This window comes from Nomascus leucogenys, chromosome 15, assembly GCF_006542625.1.
Source record: "Nomascus leucogenys isolate Asia chromosome 15, Asia_NLE_v1, whole genome shotgun sequence".
Classification (NCBI taxonomy): domain Eukaryota; kingdom Metazoa; phylum Chordata; class Mammalia; order Primates; family Hylobatidae; genus Nomascus; species Nomascus leucogenys.
In genome coordinates this window covers 87415483-87433482 of record NC_044395.1, presented here as the reverse complement: position 1 = coordinate 87433482, position 18000 = coordinate 87415483, and the positions used below count along the sequence as shown (strand labels likewise).

The 18000-nt window shown below is 37.2% G+C and overlaps 1 protein-coding gene and 1 long non-coding RNA gene across 4 annotated transcripts in view; one reads left to right on the top strand and one right to left on the bottom strand.

Annotated features, from left to right (window-relative positions):
- LOC100592477 overlaps positions 1 to 6342 on the top strand; it is a 196576-nt gene extending 190234 nt beyond the window's left edge. The window contains exon 6 of the long non-coding RNA XR_120909.4: positions 5752 to 6342. This is a non-coding gene — a long non-coding RNA (uncharacterized LOC100592477). The remainder of the gene's footprint in view (positions 1 to 5751) is intronic.
- The window catches only part of BBOX1 (gamma-butyrobetaine hydroxylase 1), a 96063-nt gene extending 82460 nt beyond the window's left edge, over positions 1 to 13603 (bottom strand). The window contains exon 1 of one of the 3 annotated variants that reach the window (XM_030828619.1): positions 13340 to 13603. The gene's annotated coding sequence lies outside the window, so the exon portion shown is untranslated. Of the gene's footprint in view, positions 1 to 12753; positions 13015 to 13339 lie in introns of those variants that run through there. The other 2 variants (XM_030828618.1, XM_030828621.1) reach the window with 2 other exon arrangements.
- Between the last annotated feature and the right edge of the window lie 4397 nt (positions 13604 to 18000).

The window sequence follows — 18000 nt, the reverse complement described above, 5'->3', positions numbered from 1 at the left end:
ATATACAGTCCCTGCTACCTATTCCTGTTTTTATTTTTTAAAACCCTATAAGAATGTATCAACTCTTCTTAGTTCATGGTGTGCACAAAAACAATGTAGGCCACATTTTGCCCCCGTGCAGTAGTTTGCTTATTCTTGATCAAGTTATCTAAGTTTATGCTTTCATTACGATGGAATACAATCATGCTTAAATGCAGAAAATGGTTCTCTTTCCCTTGTCATTTATAAAGTTAAACTTACTCAAATATATAATAAGTATCTTCTTTGTGTATGCTGCACTAGAAGGTACAAAGATGACTTTGAAGTTCCAGACAACCAGGAGAAGATAATTATGAAAATAAACAAATATTGAGGCCGACATTGCTGAATGCATATCGGTTTCACCTGATTTTCCTTCCTCACTAGTACAACATTTTCTGACTAGTAAATATTTTGTCAGCTTTCTTTATAGCTAAGATTAGTTATGATATAATTATGCCCAGTGAAATATATTTGGAAGTTGCTGTGTGGGGAAATTTTTAAAAAGGTGATAAGACTTGGCTGCCATATGCTGTTTTCCCTATTTTTTCCCACTTCCTTTCTGGAATGTGAATGTAGTATTGGGGGTGAAGCGGTAATTTTGCAACCATGAGGCAAGAAGCAGAAGTATAAAATCTAAAAGGAGTCAGAGTTCCCCAGGGTTCTGTGAAAACACTTTACCAGCAATAGATGGTCATGTCTGGACCTCTTTTTTATCTGATAAAAACTAAATTCTTTGCTTATTTAAACCTTTATTTGCTAGCTCATCTGGGTACAGGTAAGTTGGATTTAAGAAAGATTTGTGAAAGGTCATTCCACATTTAGGGTGCAGGCTGAGCCAACAACAGATATGAAAGTACAGTGTTTGGGCAGTAGAAAACATGTTGTTTGGCTGGAACAAAAGGCTATGAGGGGAAATAGTGGTTGAGAGAGATTAAAAGTCATGTTGATACCAGATCATGAAGCACCATGTATAGCAAGATAAGGAGTTTGGGTTTCATTCTGTTATGAATGGGACTTTTTAAATATTTTTTTCAGGTAGCAGATTTGACAATGAAGGTGATGACAGTGTGTATGGTATATTGAAAGAAGGTTAAAGGGCTAGAATCAGATACATTGTATGGAGCGGTTGTAAAAATTTAGTCTAGAAGAAATGAGAACTGTGGGAGTAAAAAAGCATATATGGGAGGATATATGTAAGCGATGTTCCAAAGATATACTTTGAATTGCCTGCAGTTTATGTTCTCACAAAAAGTTTTATTATTCTCTTTGCTTTTGTATGAAATATCATTTTATGAAAGATAATGACTTTGTCATCAAATCAATACCAGGGGAAAAACTGAAAAACTCCTGTGAATTTTCAGTTTTCACAAATATGTGAAAATTAAACAACAAACTCCTGAACAACCAATGGGTCAAGGAAAAAAATCAAAAGAGAAATTAAAAATATCTTGAGACAAATAAAAATAGCACACATCATAACAAACTTTTGAGATGCAGTAAAAGTAGTTTGAAGAAGGAAGTTAATAGTGATAAATGCCTTCATAAAAATACAAAAAGATCTTAAATAAACAATCTAGCTTTACACTTCAAGGAACTATAAAAAAGAAGAACACACTAATCCCTAAGTTATCAGAAAGAAGGAAACAATAAATATTAGAGCAGAAATAAATGAAATAGAGACAAGAAAAAAATTAAACTAAAACTTTTTTGAAAGGTAGAATTGACAAACCATTAGCTAACCTGAGAAACAAAGAGAGAAGACTCAAAATCAGAAATGAAAGAGGAGACATTACAGCTGATACCACAGAAATACAAAAGCTCATAAGAGACTACTAGGAACAGTTATATGCCAATAATTGAATAATCTAGAAGAAATGAATTCATTCCTAGAAATGTACAACCTACCAGGACTGAATCATGAATAGAAAATCTGAACAGAACAATAAGTATGAAGATTAAGTCGGTAATCAAAAACCTTCCAACCATGGAAACTCCAGGACCTGATGGCTTCACCATTGAATTCCACCAAACATTAAATAAGAATTAACACAAATTCTACTCAAACTTTCCCCAAAAATTGACAGAGAAGGAATATTTCCAAACTCATTTTATGAGGCCAGCACTACCCTTCAACCAAAGGCAGACTAGAATACTGAAAGAATAGAATATTACAGACCAATATTCCTGGTGAACATAGATGCAAAATCTTAAATAAAATACTAGCAAAATGAATTCAATAGCACATTAAAAGGATCATACACTATGATCAAGTGGGATTTATCTCTAGGATGCAAAGATGGTTTGACACACACAAATCAGTAAATATGACACAACACATTAGCAGAATTCAGGATAAAAATTAGGTGGTCATTTCAATAGATGCAGAAGCAGCATTGATAAAATTCAACATCCTTTTATGATAATAATTATCAACAATGTATAGAAGGAATGTATCTCAACATAATAAATGCCATTTGTGCCAAGCCCACAGCTAACATCATATTCACTGATGAAAAGTTGAAAGCTTTTCCTCTAAGATTGGGAACAAGACAAGAATGCCCACTCTAACCACTTCTAATAACATAGTACTGGAAGTCCTAGCCAGAACAATTAGGCAAGAAGATGAAATGAAAGGCATCCAAATCTGAAAGGAAGACATAAAATTGTCCTTGTTTTCTGATGACATGATCTTATACACAGAAAACCCTAAAGACTGCAGAAAAAACTTTTAGAACTAATAAATATAGTAAAGTTGCAGAATACAAAATCGACATACAAATATTTGTAGCGTTTATGTATAATAACTAACATTCCGAAAAAGGTATCAATAAAACAATTCAATTTCCAGGATCACTAAAAATACTTAGAATTACATTTAACCAAGGAGTAAAAGATCTATACACTGAAAACTATAAGACGATGACAAAAAAAATTAAATGAGACGCAAATAAATGGGACAATACTCTGTGTTCTTGGATTTGAATGATTAATATTGGTAAAATATCCATACTACCAAAGTCATCTACAGATTCAGTGCAATTACTATCAAAACTCCAATGACACTTATCAAATAAATTTTAAAAAGCACTCCAAAATATATATGGAACCACAAAAAATCTGAGTGGCCAAAGCAGTCTTGAGAACGAAAAACAGAGTTGGAACTATCACATTATCGGATCCCAAAATATCCTACAAAACTATAATAATCAAAACAGCATGGTATTGGAATAAAAATACATATAAGTCAATAGAAAGTAATAGCCTAAAAATGAATTTGTGCATTTAAGGTCAATTAATCTTTGGCAAAGATCCCAAGAACACTAAAAGGGGAAAAGAAAGTATCTTCAACAAATGGTGGAGTGTTACTAAATATCCAGATGAAGAAGTAGAAAATTGGACCCCTATCTCACATCATACATAAAAATCAACTCAAAATTGATTACAGACTTAAACATAAAATCTGAAACTTTAAAACTACTAGAAGAAAACATATGGGAAAACTCTGTGACATTTGCCTGGGCATGGATTTTTTTTGATATGAACCAAAATGAACAGGCAACAAAAGCAAAAATAAACAAATGAGATGGTATTGAATTAAATCCCTGCACAGCAAAGGAAATAATAGAGTAAGGAGACAGCCTAAAAAATGAGAGAAAATATTTGTAAACCATATATCTGAGGGCCATCTATGTTTTTACTTATTTTAATCAAGTAAGTGAAGCAATCATCCTATATCATTCTATATGCTGAAGTCACTTTCAAGTGGAGCCATGCTGACTCTTCTGTAAGCCACAGCAGGGCCCGTACATCTGATAAGGGGTTAATCTCCAAAATATATGAGGAATTCAAACAACTCAATAGAAAGAAAACAAACTACTCAATTAAAAAATGGGCAGCTGGGTGCAGTGGTACATGCCTGTAATCCCAGCTATTCGAGGGGCTGAGGTAGGAGGATTGCTTGAACTCAGGAGTTTGAGGCCAACCTGGCCAACATAGAAAGACCCTACCTCTAAAACAATAAAAATTTAAAAATTTTAAAAATAGGCAAGGAAATGGAATAGACATTTCTCTAAAGAAGACATATAAATGGCCAGCATTTATATGCATTTTATGATATAAAAATGCTATCAATTATCATCAGGTAAATACAAACCAAAACTACCTCATGAGATGTCATCTCACACCTGTTAGAATGACTGTTGTCAAAAAGACAAAAGATAAGTCTTGGTGAGAATATGGAGAAAAGAAAACCCTTGTACACCGTTAGTGGGAATGTAAATTATTTTAGCCATTATAGAAAACGGTACGGAGGTTCCCCTCTAAATAACATATAGAACTACCATTCCAGCAGTATCATTACTGGCCATAAAGGCAAAGGAAATGAAATCAGTATGTCAATGAGATATTTGCATTCTCATGTTCATAGCAGCATTATTCAGAACAGCCAAAATATGGAATCAACTAATTGTCCATTGATAGATGAGTGGATTAAAAATGTGGTATATATCTAAACCCATATCTATCTATCTATCTATCTATCTATCTATCTATCTACACACACACACATACACACACCCCTGAATATTATTCAGCCTTAAAAAAGAAGGAAAATTCTCTCATTTTTGATAACACAGATCAACCTGAAGGGCATTATGCCTAGTGAAATAAGTCAGGCACAGAAAGACAAGTGCAATATGATCTCACTTACACATGGAATCTAAAAATGCCAAACTCATAGAAGTCATGAGTAGAACAGTGGGTGCCAGGGCCTGGGAGGTGGGAGAAATGGGGATATGTTGGTCAAAGCACACTACTTATTCAGGATAAATAAATTCTGGAGATCCAATGTACAACATAGTGACTACAGTTAATAATACTGTCTTGTGTATTCAAAATTTGCTGAAAGAGCAGATCTCAAATGTTCTCGCCCCCCCGCAACATACAATGATAACTATGTAAAGTTATGTATATATTAATTAGTTTGATTGTGGTAATTATTTCACAATGGATACATAAGCATCACATTGACCATTATGTTTACAATTTTTATTTGTCAATTTACCTCAATAAAACAGGAAAAATAACAACATAAAGTGAAAAAAGATTATTAGTTTTAATTGTATGGACAGTAAGATTACAATAATAGTAATAGTAGTAGAAGTAGCAGTAGTAGTAAAAGTAATAATAGTTTATATTTATTGAATGCTTTCTTTATGCCACTCACTGTTTGAAGTTCTTTATATATAATAACTCATTGAATCCTCATTTCAAGCCAAAGAAAAAATCTACTGTAATTACCCCATAAAACAGAAGTAGAAAGAGGCTAGGAAATACTAGCATACAGAAGATTTATCTTAAGTTCTTGTAGGAATAAGACCTTTTAAAAATTATTCTTATTTATTTTTATGAAGTTCTTTGTGTGCTGATAGATATATTAAACTCAACACATTTTAAAAAGTACATTTGAGTGTTTGAAAATTTTTTGGCTCAAAGTATTTTTATATAACTTGAAATGTGAAACACTAATACTTAATGAATCCTCAGTCTAGGGGTGCATGTTCTACCATGAGGAACTTGGTTCCTCTGCTTAAAGATGGTGTTGTGCCCATGTCACACCAACTATTGAAGTGATCACTCCTATAGACATCTGTGCCAACAAACATTAATCACATTTCAGACTGCTGTTTTGAGCTTTCCATCTGTTTTTTTTCTTTTTCTTCTTCTACTTAGGTTTGAATGAGAGAGGAAGAAGCACATTTCCAATCACTGGGGGAACCTGAGACCATTCTCTCCAACCCATTTTGCCAAATGGATGTCCTGCGGAAGGTGTTCCAAGAGAGGTGATGTCAGGATAGTGTCTGATTGGAGGGTGCCCAAGTCACATGGGAGAATGTGGAAGAACTGGAAAGACTTGGGTGTTGCTGATGTTAAACTAATTAGTTATCTCTGTAGAAACTTGGTGGGTCATTCCTTCTCTTCACAATCCCTTTCTTAAATTTATGATAAATGTGAATGGTAATCAAAACAAAAGCAGGGCAAAATGGGAAAATAAGTTCCCACTTTAACTTTTTCTGGATTATCTAAAGGTCTACTGGGGCAAATGTGATGAAAATTAAAAAAAATAAAAAACATCGCGGATCATCAGTGTTTAAAAGCAAATGCTTTCTGAAAATTATAGCTTGTATGTTAACATGATTTGTTGAAATTTGTTTTTGTAATTTAACCAACTTGACTTGTTAGAATTGAGCTCAGTTGAAGCACCATGGCAATTTAGTTAGATGATAAGCTACTGTGTTTCTCTGAAGAAAAGAAAAATGTAGATGCTCCTAGCTACATAGGATGAATTTTTATCAGTGGGATTTCTTTGACAAATTAAAGAACACCTATAAAACAAAAATTCTTGTTTTGCACTTATTTTTCTTCTTACAATTATAATTTAGTTTATGAAATATCAGATTGGTTTTGGTGGGAAGCAGTAGTTTCACCTCTTCTGAAAAACAGCCCTTGGATTTTTGGCATATTCTTATCTGTTGGGATAGGTTTTTTTTACTTCATATTAATACATATGTGTAGTATGTGTGTGTGTGTTTGTGTGTGTGTGTATGTGTGTGTGTGTGGTGTTTCCCTCCTAATTTATTCACCTACCATATTTTTTCTCTTCAGAGTAATAGAAGTTTGTCTGGGACTTCTGTTGGGCACAACTAAATTGCTTGTTTTTGAAATTACTCTACTTCAGTGATGGGTGTGGGTTTTCTCCTTCTTTTTTCTTTTTCTTAATATTACAAATTCAAATTTGTCTCTTGATTCTTCAACACTCTTTGGAAAATCAAGAAAGTAGCTGTGAAATTTATTTTATGCACTGATCTTGGAAATAAAAGTAACTTAGAGCTAGAGCTTTTAGAGCCAGAAAGAAACAGCGTGTGCTATTATTGGGTCACAGGGCCCTCATCAGACATGCAGGGAAAATGGAAGCTCAGAAATGTTGGGTGTGATTTGTCCAAGCTCACACTGCTGGTTAGTGAGAGAGGTTGCCCCAAACCTGGATTTGCCAGCCAAGTTTACATGTATTAAGTGATACTTTTCAAGTTCTCATAAAAGAAATTGCAAAAGTTTTTCAAACATTAATTACAACTAATTTCAATCATAGGCTTTGGAGGGAATTCACAGGAAGCAGATGCAGAAACTTTATAGTTATTATACATAAAATTAAAATTAAAATTGTAGTAGATTAATATGTACCTGAGAAGGCTGATTTATCTACTAAATTACTTATCCCTCAGAATAAAAGGCTGTTATTTCTTGAGTGTTTTTAGTAAATGGAAAACAAGACCAGCATAGACCTATGTTAGCAAACATCAGTATCTGTTAATTTTCATCTTCTCTTCCTCAAGGTAAGCTATCAAATCTGCTATAATATAGCAGGATTCACTAATATGTTTGACTTCCTCCCTCTAGGTGGTAGGATAAAAAAATGATCAGAATAAAAGAAACATGCAAATTGTACAGATATATATGTGCAAGGTGTGTGTCAAACCATTTATGCAGCAATTATGTTCTAACCACTCAGCTGATACCTTAATCCCCTAGAAAACCCTCTAAGACCAGTGCTATCACCTCCATCATACAGACGACCTTAAGCCTGGAGAAGGAAAGTAACTGATGTGAATGCAAAGGAAATAGGAATTTTGACATGCTATTCCATCATGGAAAATTTATGGCTGAATAATTTTCTAAGTAATGTTTCCAATTTACAAAAAAATGTACTATTAAAATTAGTAACAAGGATATCCAGGACTTGAACTCAGCTCTGGACCACCAAGCGGACCTAATAGACATCTACAGAACTCTCCACCACAAATCAACAGACTATATATACATTCTTCTCAGCACCACATCACACTTAGTCTAAAATCGACCACATATTGGAAGTAAAACACTCCTCAGCAAATGCAAAAGAATGGAAATCATAACAAACAGTCTCTCAGACCACAATGCAATCAAGTTAGAACTCAGGATTAAGAAACTCCCTCAAAACTGCTCAACTACATGGAAACTGAATATACTCCTGAATGACTACTGGGTAAATAACGAAATAAGGCAGAAATAAAGATGTTCTTTGAAACCAATGAGAACAAAGATACAACGTACCAGAATCTCTGTGACACATTTAAAGCAGTGTGTAGAGGGAAATTTATAGCGCTAAATGCCCACAAGAGAAATCAGGAAAGATCTAAATTCGACACCCTAACATCACAATTAAAGGAACTACAGAAGCAAGAGGAAACACATTCAAAAGCTAGCAGAAGGCAAGAAATAACTAAGATCAGAGCAGAACTGAAGGAGATAGAGACAAGAAAAACCCTTCAAAAAGTCAATGAATCCAGGAGTCAGTTTTTTGAAAAAATCAACAAAATAGATAGACCACTAGCCAGATTAATAAAGAAGAAAAGAGAGAAGAATCAAATAGACACAATAAAAAATGATAAAGGGGATATCACCACCAATTGCACAGAAATACAAACTACCATCAGAAAATACTGTAAACACCTCTACACAAATAAACTAGAAAATCTAGAAGAAATGGTAAGTTCCTGGACATATACACCATACTGAGTCTAAACCAGGAAGAAGTCAAATCCCTGAATAGACCAATAACACGTTCTGAAATTGAGGCAGCAATTAACAGCCTACAAACCAAAGAAAGTCCAGGACCAGATGGATTCACAGTCTAATTCTACCAGAGGTACAAAGAGGAGCTGGTACCATTCCTTCTAAAACTATTCCAAACAATAGAAAAAGAGGGAATCCTCCCTAACTCATTTTATGAGGCCAGCATCATCCTAACACCAAAAACTGGCAAATAAACAACAAAAAAAGAAAATTTCAGGCCAATATCCCTGATGAACTTTGGTGCAAAAATTCTCAATAAAATACTGGCAAACCAAATCCAGCAGCACATCAAAAAGCTTATTCAAAATGATCAAGTCGGCTTCATCTGGGGATGCAAGGCTGGTTCAACATATGCAAATCAATGAATGTAATCCATCACATAAACAGAATCAATGACCAAAACCCCATAATTATCTCAATAGATGCAGAAAAGGCCTTCAACAAAATTCAACAGCTCTTCATGCTAAAAACTCTCAATAAACTAGATATTGAAGGAATATATTTCAAAATAATAAGAGCTACTTATGACAAACCCACAGCCGATATCATACTGAATGGGCAAAAACTAGAAGCATTCCCTTTGAAAACTGGCACAAGACTAGGATGCCTTCTGACACCACTACTATTCAACATAGTATTGGAAGTTCTGGCCAGGGCAATCAGTCAAGAGAAAGAAAGAAAGGGTATTCAATTAGGAAAAGAGGAAGTCAAATTGTCTCTGTTTGCAGATGACATGATTGTACATTTAGAAAACCCCATCATCTCAGCCCAAAATCTCCTTAAGCTAATAAACAACTTCAGCAAAGTCTCGGGATACAAAATCAGTGTGCAAAAATCACAAGTATTCCTATATACAAATAACAGACAAACAGAGACCCAAATCATGAGTGAACTCCCATTCACAATTGCTACAAAAAGAATGAAATATCTAGGACTCCAACTTAGAAGGGATGTGAAGGACCTTTTCAAGGAGAACTACAAACCACTGCTCAAGGAAATAAGAGAGGACACAAACAATGCAAAAACATTCCATGCTCATAGATAGGAAGAATCAATATCGTGAAAATGGCCATACTGCCCAAAGTAATTTATAGATTCAATGCTATCCCCATCAAGTTATCACTGACTTTCTTCACAGAATTGGAAAAAACTACTTTAAAGTTCACATGGAACCAAAAATAGCCCACATAGCCAAGACAATCCTAAGCAAAAAGACAAAGCTGGAGGCATCATGCTGCCTGACTTCAGACTATACTGCAAGGCTACAGTAACCAAAACAGCATGATACTGGTACAAAAACAGATAGATAGACCAATGGAACAGAACAGAGGCCTCAGAAATAATGCCATACATCTACAACCATCTGATCTTTGACAAATCTGACAAAAGCAAGCAATGGGGAAAGGATTTCCTATTTAATAAATGGTGTTGGGAAAACAGGTCAGCCATATATAGAAAGCTGAAACTGGATCCATTTCTTACACCTTATCCAAAAATTAACTAAAGATGGATTAAAGACTTAAATGAAAGACCTAAAACCATAAAAACCCTAGAAGAAAACCTAGGCAATACCATTCAGGACATAGGCATGGGCAAAGACTTCATGACTAAAACACCAAAAGCAAGGGCAACAAAAGCTCAAATTGACAAATGAGATCTAATTAAACTAAAGAGCTTCTGCACAGCAGAACTATCATCAGAGTGAACGGGCAACCTACAGAATGGGAGAAAATTTTTGCAATCTATCCATCTGACAAAGGGCTAATATCCAGAATCTACCAAGAACTTCAACAAATTTACAAGAAAAAAAACAAACCATCCTATCAAAAAGTGAGCAAAGGATATGAACAGAAACTTCTCAAAAGAAGACATTTATGCAGCCAACAAACATACAAAAAAAAAGCTCATCATCACTGGTCATTAGAGAAATGCAAATCAAAACCACAATGAGATATCATCTCATGCCAGTTAGAATGGCGATCATTAAAAAGTCAGGAAACAACAGATGCTAGAGAGGATGTGGAGAGATAGGAACACTTTTACACTGTTGGTGGGATTGTAAATTAGTTCAAACATTGTGGAAGACAGTGTGGTGATTCCTCAAAGATCTAGAACCAGAAATACCATTTGACCCAGCAATCCCATTACTGGGTATATACCCAAAGGATTATAAATCATTCTACTATAAAAACACGTGCACATGTGTGTTTATTCCGGCACTGTTCACGATAGCAAAGACTTGGAACCAACCCAAATGCTCATCAATGACAGACTGGATAAAGAAAATGTGGCACATATGCACCATGGAATACTATGCAGCCATAAAAAAGGATGAGTTCATGTCCTTTGCAGGGACATGGATGAAGCTGGAAACCATCATTCTCAGCAAACTATCACAAGAACAGAAGACCAAATACCGCCTGTTCTCACTCATAAGTGGGACTTGAACAATGAGAACACATGGACACAGGGAGGGGAATATCACACACTAGGGCCTGTCGGGGGGTAGGGGCTAGGGGAGGGAGAGCATTAGAAGAAATACTAGGGCAATCAGTCAAGAGAAAGAAAGAAAGGGTATTCAACGTAGATGACGGGTTGATGGGTGCAGCAAACCACCATGGCACGTGTATACCTGCACATTCCGCACATGTACCCCAAACCTGCACATTCTGCACATGTACCCCAAACCTGCACATTCTGCACATGTACCCCAAACCTGCACATTCTGCACATGTACCCCAGCACTTAAAGTATAACTTAAAAAAAAATTAGGGCCAGGCGCGGTGGCTCACGCCTGTAATCCCAACACTTTGGGAGGCTGAGGCGGACGGATCACGAGGTCAGGAGATCGAGACCACCCTAGATAACATGGTGAAACCCCGTCTCTACTAAGAATACAAAAAATTAGCCGGGCGTGATGGCAGGCGCCTGTAGTCCCAGCTACTCCAGTGGCTGAGGCAGGAGAATGGCGTGAACCCGGGAGGCGGAGCTTGCAGTGAGCCGAGATCTCACCACTGCACTCCACCCTGGGCGACAGAGCCAGACTCCATCTCAAAAAAAAAAAAATATTAGTAGCTACATCTTAAGATTGTTGTGTGTTAATTAACCTCACCATCTGACATTGACATTTCAGCATTGGAGAGAAAGGGCAAGAAGTTTTTTAGACATTACATGAAGGCTTAACTACATTGTTATTATTTTATATTTTAACCTTTAAATAATAAAATCAATTAGTTTTTACTTGGTAAGGTGGAGGTTGACCAGACAATATTTGTAGTGCCTACACTTTAACATGATTTGAATACATACATACTCTACCCAAGATACCTGCTACCTAAGGTTCTTCAACTTGAAATCTTTTTAAAATTGTAAAATGGTTATTATTATTATTTTTAAACTTGGTTTAATAAGTGGCTGAGATACTTAGCAATTTGTGAATACATTCTCATGTGAATAATGAATTCTATAAAGCAATTAGAAGCCAGGTAGAATAGCCTATAATCCCAGCACTTTGGGAGGCCGGAGCAGAAGGATTGTTTGAGGCCAGGAATTTGAGACCAGCCTGGACAACAAAGTGAGACCTCCATATCTACAAAAAAAAAATTAGGCAGGCATGGTGGTGCATACCTGTACTCTGAGTTACTTGGGAGGTTAAGACAGGAGGATCGCTTGAACCCAAGAGTTTGAGGTTACTGTGAGCTGTGACTGCATCACTGCATTCCAGTCTGGATGACAGAGCGAGACCCTATCTCAGCAACAATAACAACAAAAATAATGCCATTAGAAAAACTAGTCCATTCTCTGAAATAGGTTCACAATTCTGCCTGTCTTGCTTAAGGCATTAAATTTCATGCAAACACTTCATTTGTAAATTATACAAAGGAAAACTTTAGCTTCCCTTTAGTGGAATCACCACGTTCAGATTGGAACTCAAATTATCAAGTCTTTGTTTTCTGATGTAATGCAAAGTACTGGGTTTAGATTTTAGGAAAATTTCTAAATTATTTGAACCAGAACATATATTCATTATGAGAAACCTTATGTTTTTAATCAAATCCATACCTGTAATATACCTTCTTGAGCTTCGTTAAGGGAACAAAACAATTGCAGATGTGCACAATGGCTTTAATTGGCCAGCATTTTAAAGAAGCATGTTATAGTCAGCTTTTTGAGCTTAACAAAGAGCCAGGGTATCATACGCAGTCACTGTTCTTCGGGATGGGTCGTGGATTATTCAGAGAACATTTTGAAAATCCAACCAGAATCCTCCTTGCCCCATCCCCAGTCTCTTTTTAGACAGCATTCTCTCTGTCTCCTCTGTATATTTTCTGGATCAGCTTAGGGATTGTAAAGTAATTTGACTATCCAAATTACTAAGCCAAACATAATTGGGAAAGAGAAGCTGCCAAGAAGCAATCAGATCCACTGCGTTCCAAAACCAAGCCTATTCTAAATGCTTGATGGACCATCCCCAGCACAGCCCACATGACTGTGAGCTACATGTGAATGGAGTTCTAATTGGATGCTCCCCACCACCTCAGTCCACAGACTTGAATTCACAAACCCTTCCAATAAGGAGAAAAGAAAGTTGAGCTCAATCATACCTGTTCTCAGATACGCTTTACACAGCAAACTACCCAAAACTTACCAAGTAAAGAAACTGTCAGCTTTGGTCCTTAAATCCTTTGGAGAGGGAGCCTTCTGGTGACCGTCACATCCCAGGAATGATCTGTCCCCAGTTTCCAGTCTGATGTGGTACTTTTTCTTGGAAGCCTTTTTGCTCCTGGCAGTTTCACTGTGGCCCTTCCCCCAGACACAGCTGAGGTTTGTAAACGAGGAAGGATGTCTCAATCTGAAGGTGTAGCAACTACTGAAGGGAGGTTGGAGGTTTTTTTGTCTTTGTTTTTTTGTGCTTTTTTTTTTTTTTTAAAGAAAGGAGCCTTTATGGCCTAGAGGGGAAGCAGTTACCAAGAGAAAATACTTTGACTACTGTTGGTTCCCAAAACCACAAAACCCCAGGACTCAATGCAAAACATTACCTCAGTTTAGAATCTTTCCTGACAGAAGGAAAAACAGTTCTCACCTGTCTTGCCTTCTATTTCTGGACCAGCAGTGGCAACAGCAGCAAGTGAACAAGCAGTTCACTTCTTTCCCACCTGTTCAGAATGACAGCTCATTTATTGCACAACTCACTTAGGGCACAGGCATTGAGAAGTGCATTTAACAGGAAGCAGCTGCCAGCACTCACCCTAGCAGAGGTGAAATGGTATCTACTTGTCAACAGAATATTCCAATATAAGCCGCTTTAAATGGAGATTTAGTAGTTATAAGGGACTGGTAGAAAGACAAGGATTGGTCCCCTAAGCTTGATGCCCTCCTTTCTCTGCAATTTTGGCTGGAATACACGGTAGTTTCCAGAGAGCTTGGGGCTTTTTTGAAGGTACTTGGTTGCCCAGTGATTTGATTCACAACACACAGCCCTTAGGGCAACAAAAGGGAAAGGCCAGAATAGGCAGCATGCCAGGATTCAGAGCCTGACTGCCAGGCATACGCTTGGAGAGTGCCCAGTGCAGGGGGAGACCTTGTTGGACTGGTCTCAGGTCCTAGGTCCTAACAGTCTAGATTACATTAAAAGAAAGTCTGCAGGTGGAAACTAAGGTCCAGGAGAGAGATGCATGAGTCCTCTGCCCTCCTCCCACCTAACACCCCCCTTCCTAGGCAGATGTAGAAGCAGCCTGCAACTTGTTGCTTCTTGCCCGAAGGATTCACAAGGCTGTGAGTGAGACTCAGTCAAAAAAGAACAAGAGGTAGCCACAGAGAGAGAAAATGCAGCCCAACTGTCTGGTGGCCTCCTTTATGGGAAATCTCCCCTTCCAGAATGTCAGCAACCCCTGCCTAAACGATGCCTTGTCAGATCCTTTAACAATAAAATTTAAACTGTTTCCCTGCATCTGAAGAAAGGAACCTCTTTTCCGCTTTCCTCTTCCCCTAAGTCTCCAGGTCAAATTACTGACACCTACTGGCCAGTGAAAACAACAGCAGGTTTTGTTTTCCATGTATGAGAGGAGGGTGTGCATATGTGGGTGCCCTCATAAATGTGCCCAGCATCTTAAACCCACGGTAACTGAAGTTATAAGTATGCCAAAAGCAATCAGATAATTATATTTTAATAATTCATGACATCACAGAAATACACACAATTAATTTTTCCTTTACACTTTGTACTTTAGTAACAATTACTGGAATAAATTAGACAAATTCTGTTTCAGCTTTAAGAAAGTTGCTGACAAGAATGTGCCGGATATACATGGTTTCTAATGGAATGATTAAATAAAACAAACAACAAATAAACCAACAAGTAAATCTGTTAATAAAGTTTAAAGACTTGCACATAAAGAATCGATTCTCACAAATAGGCAAATAATCAAAACTCTGCTCTCCACTATAAGAAGCTTCTTAAATGAACATGGGAGTGCAACTATCTCTTTGACATATTTATTTTATATCCTCTGGATATGTATGCAGAGGTGGGATTGCAGGATCATATGATAGTTCTATTTTTAATTTTCTGAGGAACCATCATACTGTTTTCCATAACGGTTGTACCAATTTACATTTCCAGCAACAGTGTGTGTATTAGTCTACTCTCAGACTGCTATAAAGACATACCTGAGACTGGGTAGTTTAACAAGTTTACTGACTCATCGTTCTGCATGTCTGGGGAGGCCTCAGGAAACTTACAATCATGGCAGAAGGCAAGAGAGAAGCAAAGGCATGTCTTAGATGGTGGCAGGCAAGAGAGAGCAAATGAATGAAGGGAGAAGAACCTCTTATAAAACCATCACATCCATGAGAACTCACTCACTATGACAAGAACAGTATGGGGGAAACCACTCCCATGATCCAATCACCCCCCACCAGATCCTTCCCTTGAGATGTGGGGATTATGGGAATTACAATTCGAGATGAGATTTGGGTGGGGACACAGAGCCAAACCATATTAGTGTACAGAGATTCCTTTTTCTCTACATTCTCTTCAGTACTCATCTGTTGTCTTTCTGATGAAAGCCATTCCAACAGTGTAAGGTAGTTTCTCATTGTAGGTTGAGTTTTAATTTACATTTCCATGATGGTTAGTGATTTGAACATTTTTTCATATATCTTTTGGACATTTGTATGTCTTCTTTTGAGAAATATCTATTCAGATCCTTTGTCTATTTCTTATCAGATTTTTCTTCTATTGAATTGTTTGCTGTGGAGTATTTCTTATATATTTTGGATACTCTTTGTCAGATGGATAGTTTACAAATATTTTTTCCCATTCCATAGATTATCTTTTCACCCTGTTGACTGTTGCTTTGGTTGTGCAAAAGCTTTTTGTTTTAATGCCACCTCATTTATTTGTGCTTTTGTTGCCTGTGTTTGGGGTCATATACCAAAAATCATTGCCTAGACCAATGTCATTACAGCATTGTTCACAACAATCAATAAAGGGAATCAACCTGGGCTCATCGACAGATGACAAATGAATGGATAAAGAAAATATGTTGTGTGTGTGTGTTTTTGTGTGTGTGTGTGCGTGTGTATGTGTCTAATGGAATTCTATTCAGCCTGAAAAAGAAGGAAATCTTATCATTTGTGACAACATGGATGAGCTTGCAGGAGCTCTGTCTGAGCCTTCCTCCATCTGCACCACTCTCCAAGGGGTGATTTATCGGTAAGAAGAAGGGACTCACCCAGAGCCTATACCATCCTTCTTTTCTAGATAATGCTGAAATTTCAGACCTTTAAAGACTTGTGTCTGCTTCCAGAATCTGTGAGTATTCTCTCCCTTTATCTAGTCAACTGAGGTTGTTCTGCGCCCCTGGTGCGTATGCCCCTAGGCCCAAAGGGGTGATCTAGGGCAGCTCTTTCTATGTGTATGTGGTACACAGATAGACGAAGCTTCGATGTGTGTGCTGGAGTGTTCACAGGGGTTCCCATGAACTCCTTCCCAGTGCATGATGAAACTTGGGATGTGATGAGAAGTGAAGAGAGCTAGGGCCTCATGCTGCAGGTGAGGGGCCAGAGTTCTGGGGAATGACTCTCTCTTCTCTGCCAAATTCTGGTGTGGAACAGTAAGGAATCTGGGACTAAATTCAAACTTGGCGTTCCATGTAACTATAAGGTATATTTTAAAAAATTAAGAGTAGAACATATTTTATTCAAAGGTTAGGTTGTTATAAGCAGTGCTGTGCCTGTAAATGCTTAAAAAGAGGCTCTCTGAAGGTAAACCAACAAACAAAAAGACAATTTGTAGTGTCTGCCATTTACCATGGTCTAAATATTCCCACCATGGCTGATTTCAAGCTACCAGTACAATGTTAATAAATCTTAATTTGGGAAGAGAGGCCTATGGCCTGTAATACCTGGCTCCAGCACACCAGTGTTTATAATTTTAAACATTTAGACATCTGGTGTAGGGACCTCAATTTGTACGCTCATCCTGGGTCCCCCAAATGTTAATGATGGGCTTTAGGGCACAGGAAAGCACCAGCATGGCAACAGGCATAGTGGCTCACGCTTGTAATCCCAGCACTTTGGGAGGCTGAGGTGGGCGGATCACCTGAGGTTGGGAGCTCGAGACCAGCCTGACCAACATGGAGAAACCCTGTTTCTACTAAAAATACAAAATTAGCCAGGCATGGTGGTGCATGCCTGTAATCCCACCTATTCGGGAGGCTGAGGCAGGAGAATTGCTTGAACCCAGGAGGCGGAGGTTGCAGTGAGCCGAGATTGTGCCACTGCACTCCAGCCTGGGCAACAAGAGTGAAACTCCATCTTGAAAAAGAAAAAAAAAGAAAGAAAGGAAAGTGCCAGCATGTAGTAGAGTCCCTTAAATACTTCTCACATAAAAGACTCTGTTAGTTGTGTGACTATGGGCAAGACATTCATCTATACATTAATATGTACTTTACAGAGTTCTTGACTAAATGAGACAGTTCATGTGAAAGCATCTAGCATGGTTCTTGGCATCTTATATACAACCAATAAATGTTGTTGAAAGAATGAGTACTAGACTAGACATTCAATAAATTTTAAGTTCTTTTTTTATTATCATATTTAGGGAAAATTCAAGTTTTTTTTAGTTTAAACTATTCTTAGGTGTTTGTAATTTTCTGCATTTCTTTTTAGGTCATGACAAATGCCCATTTTTGAAGGAATTTTTTTTTTCTTGGAGAACCCTTTGTGATAGATATCTCATTTTCATAAAGTTCCCAAGGGAACAGTGCTCACACAGTGTTACTCATTTTAGAAAGTTTGGTAAAA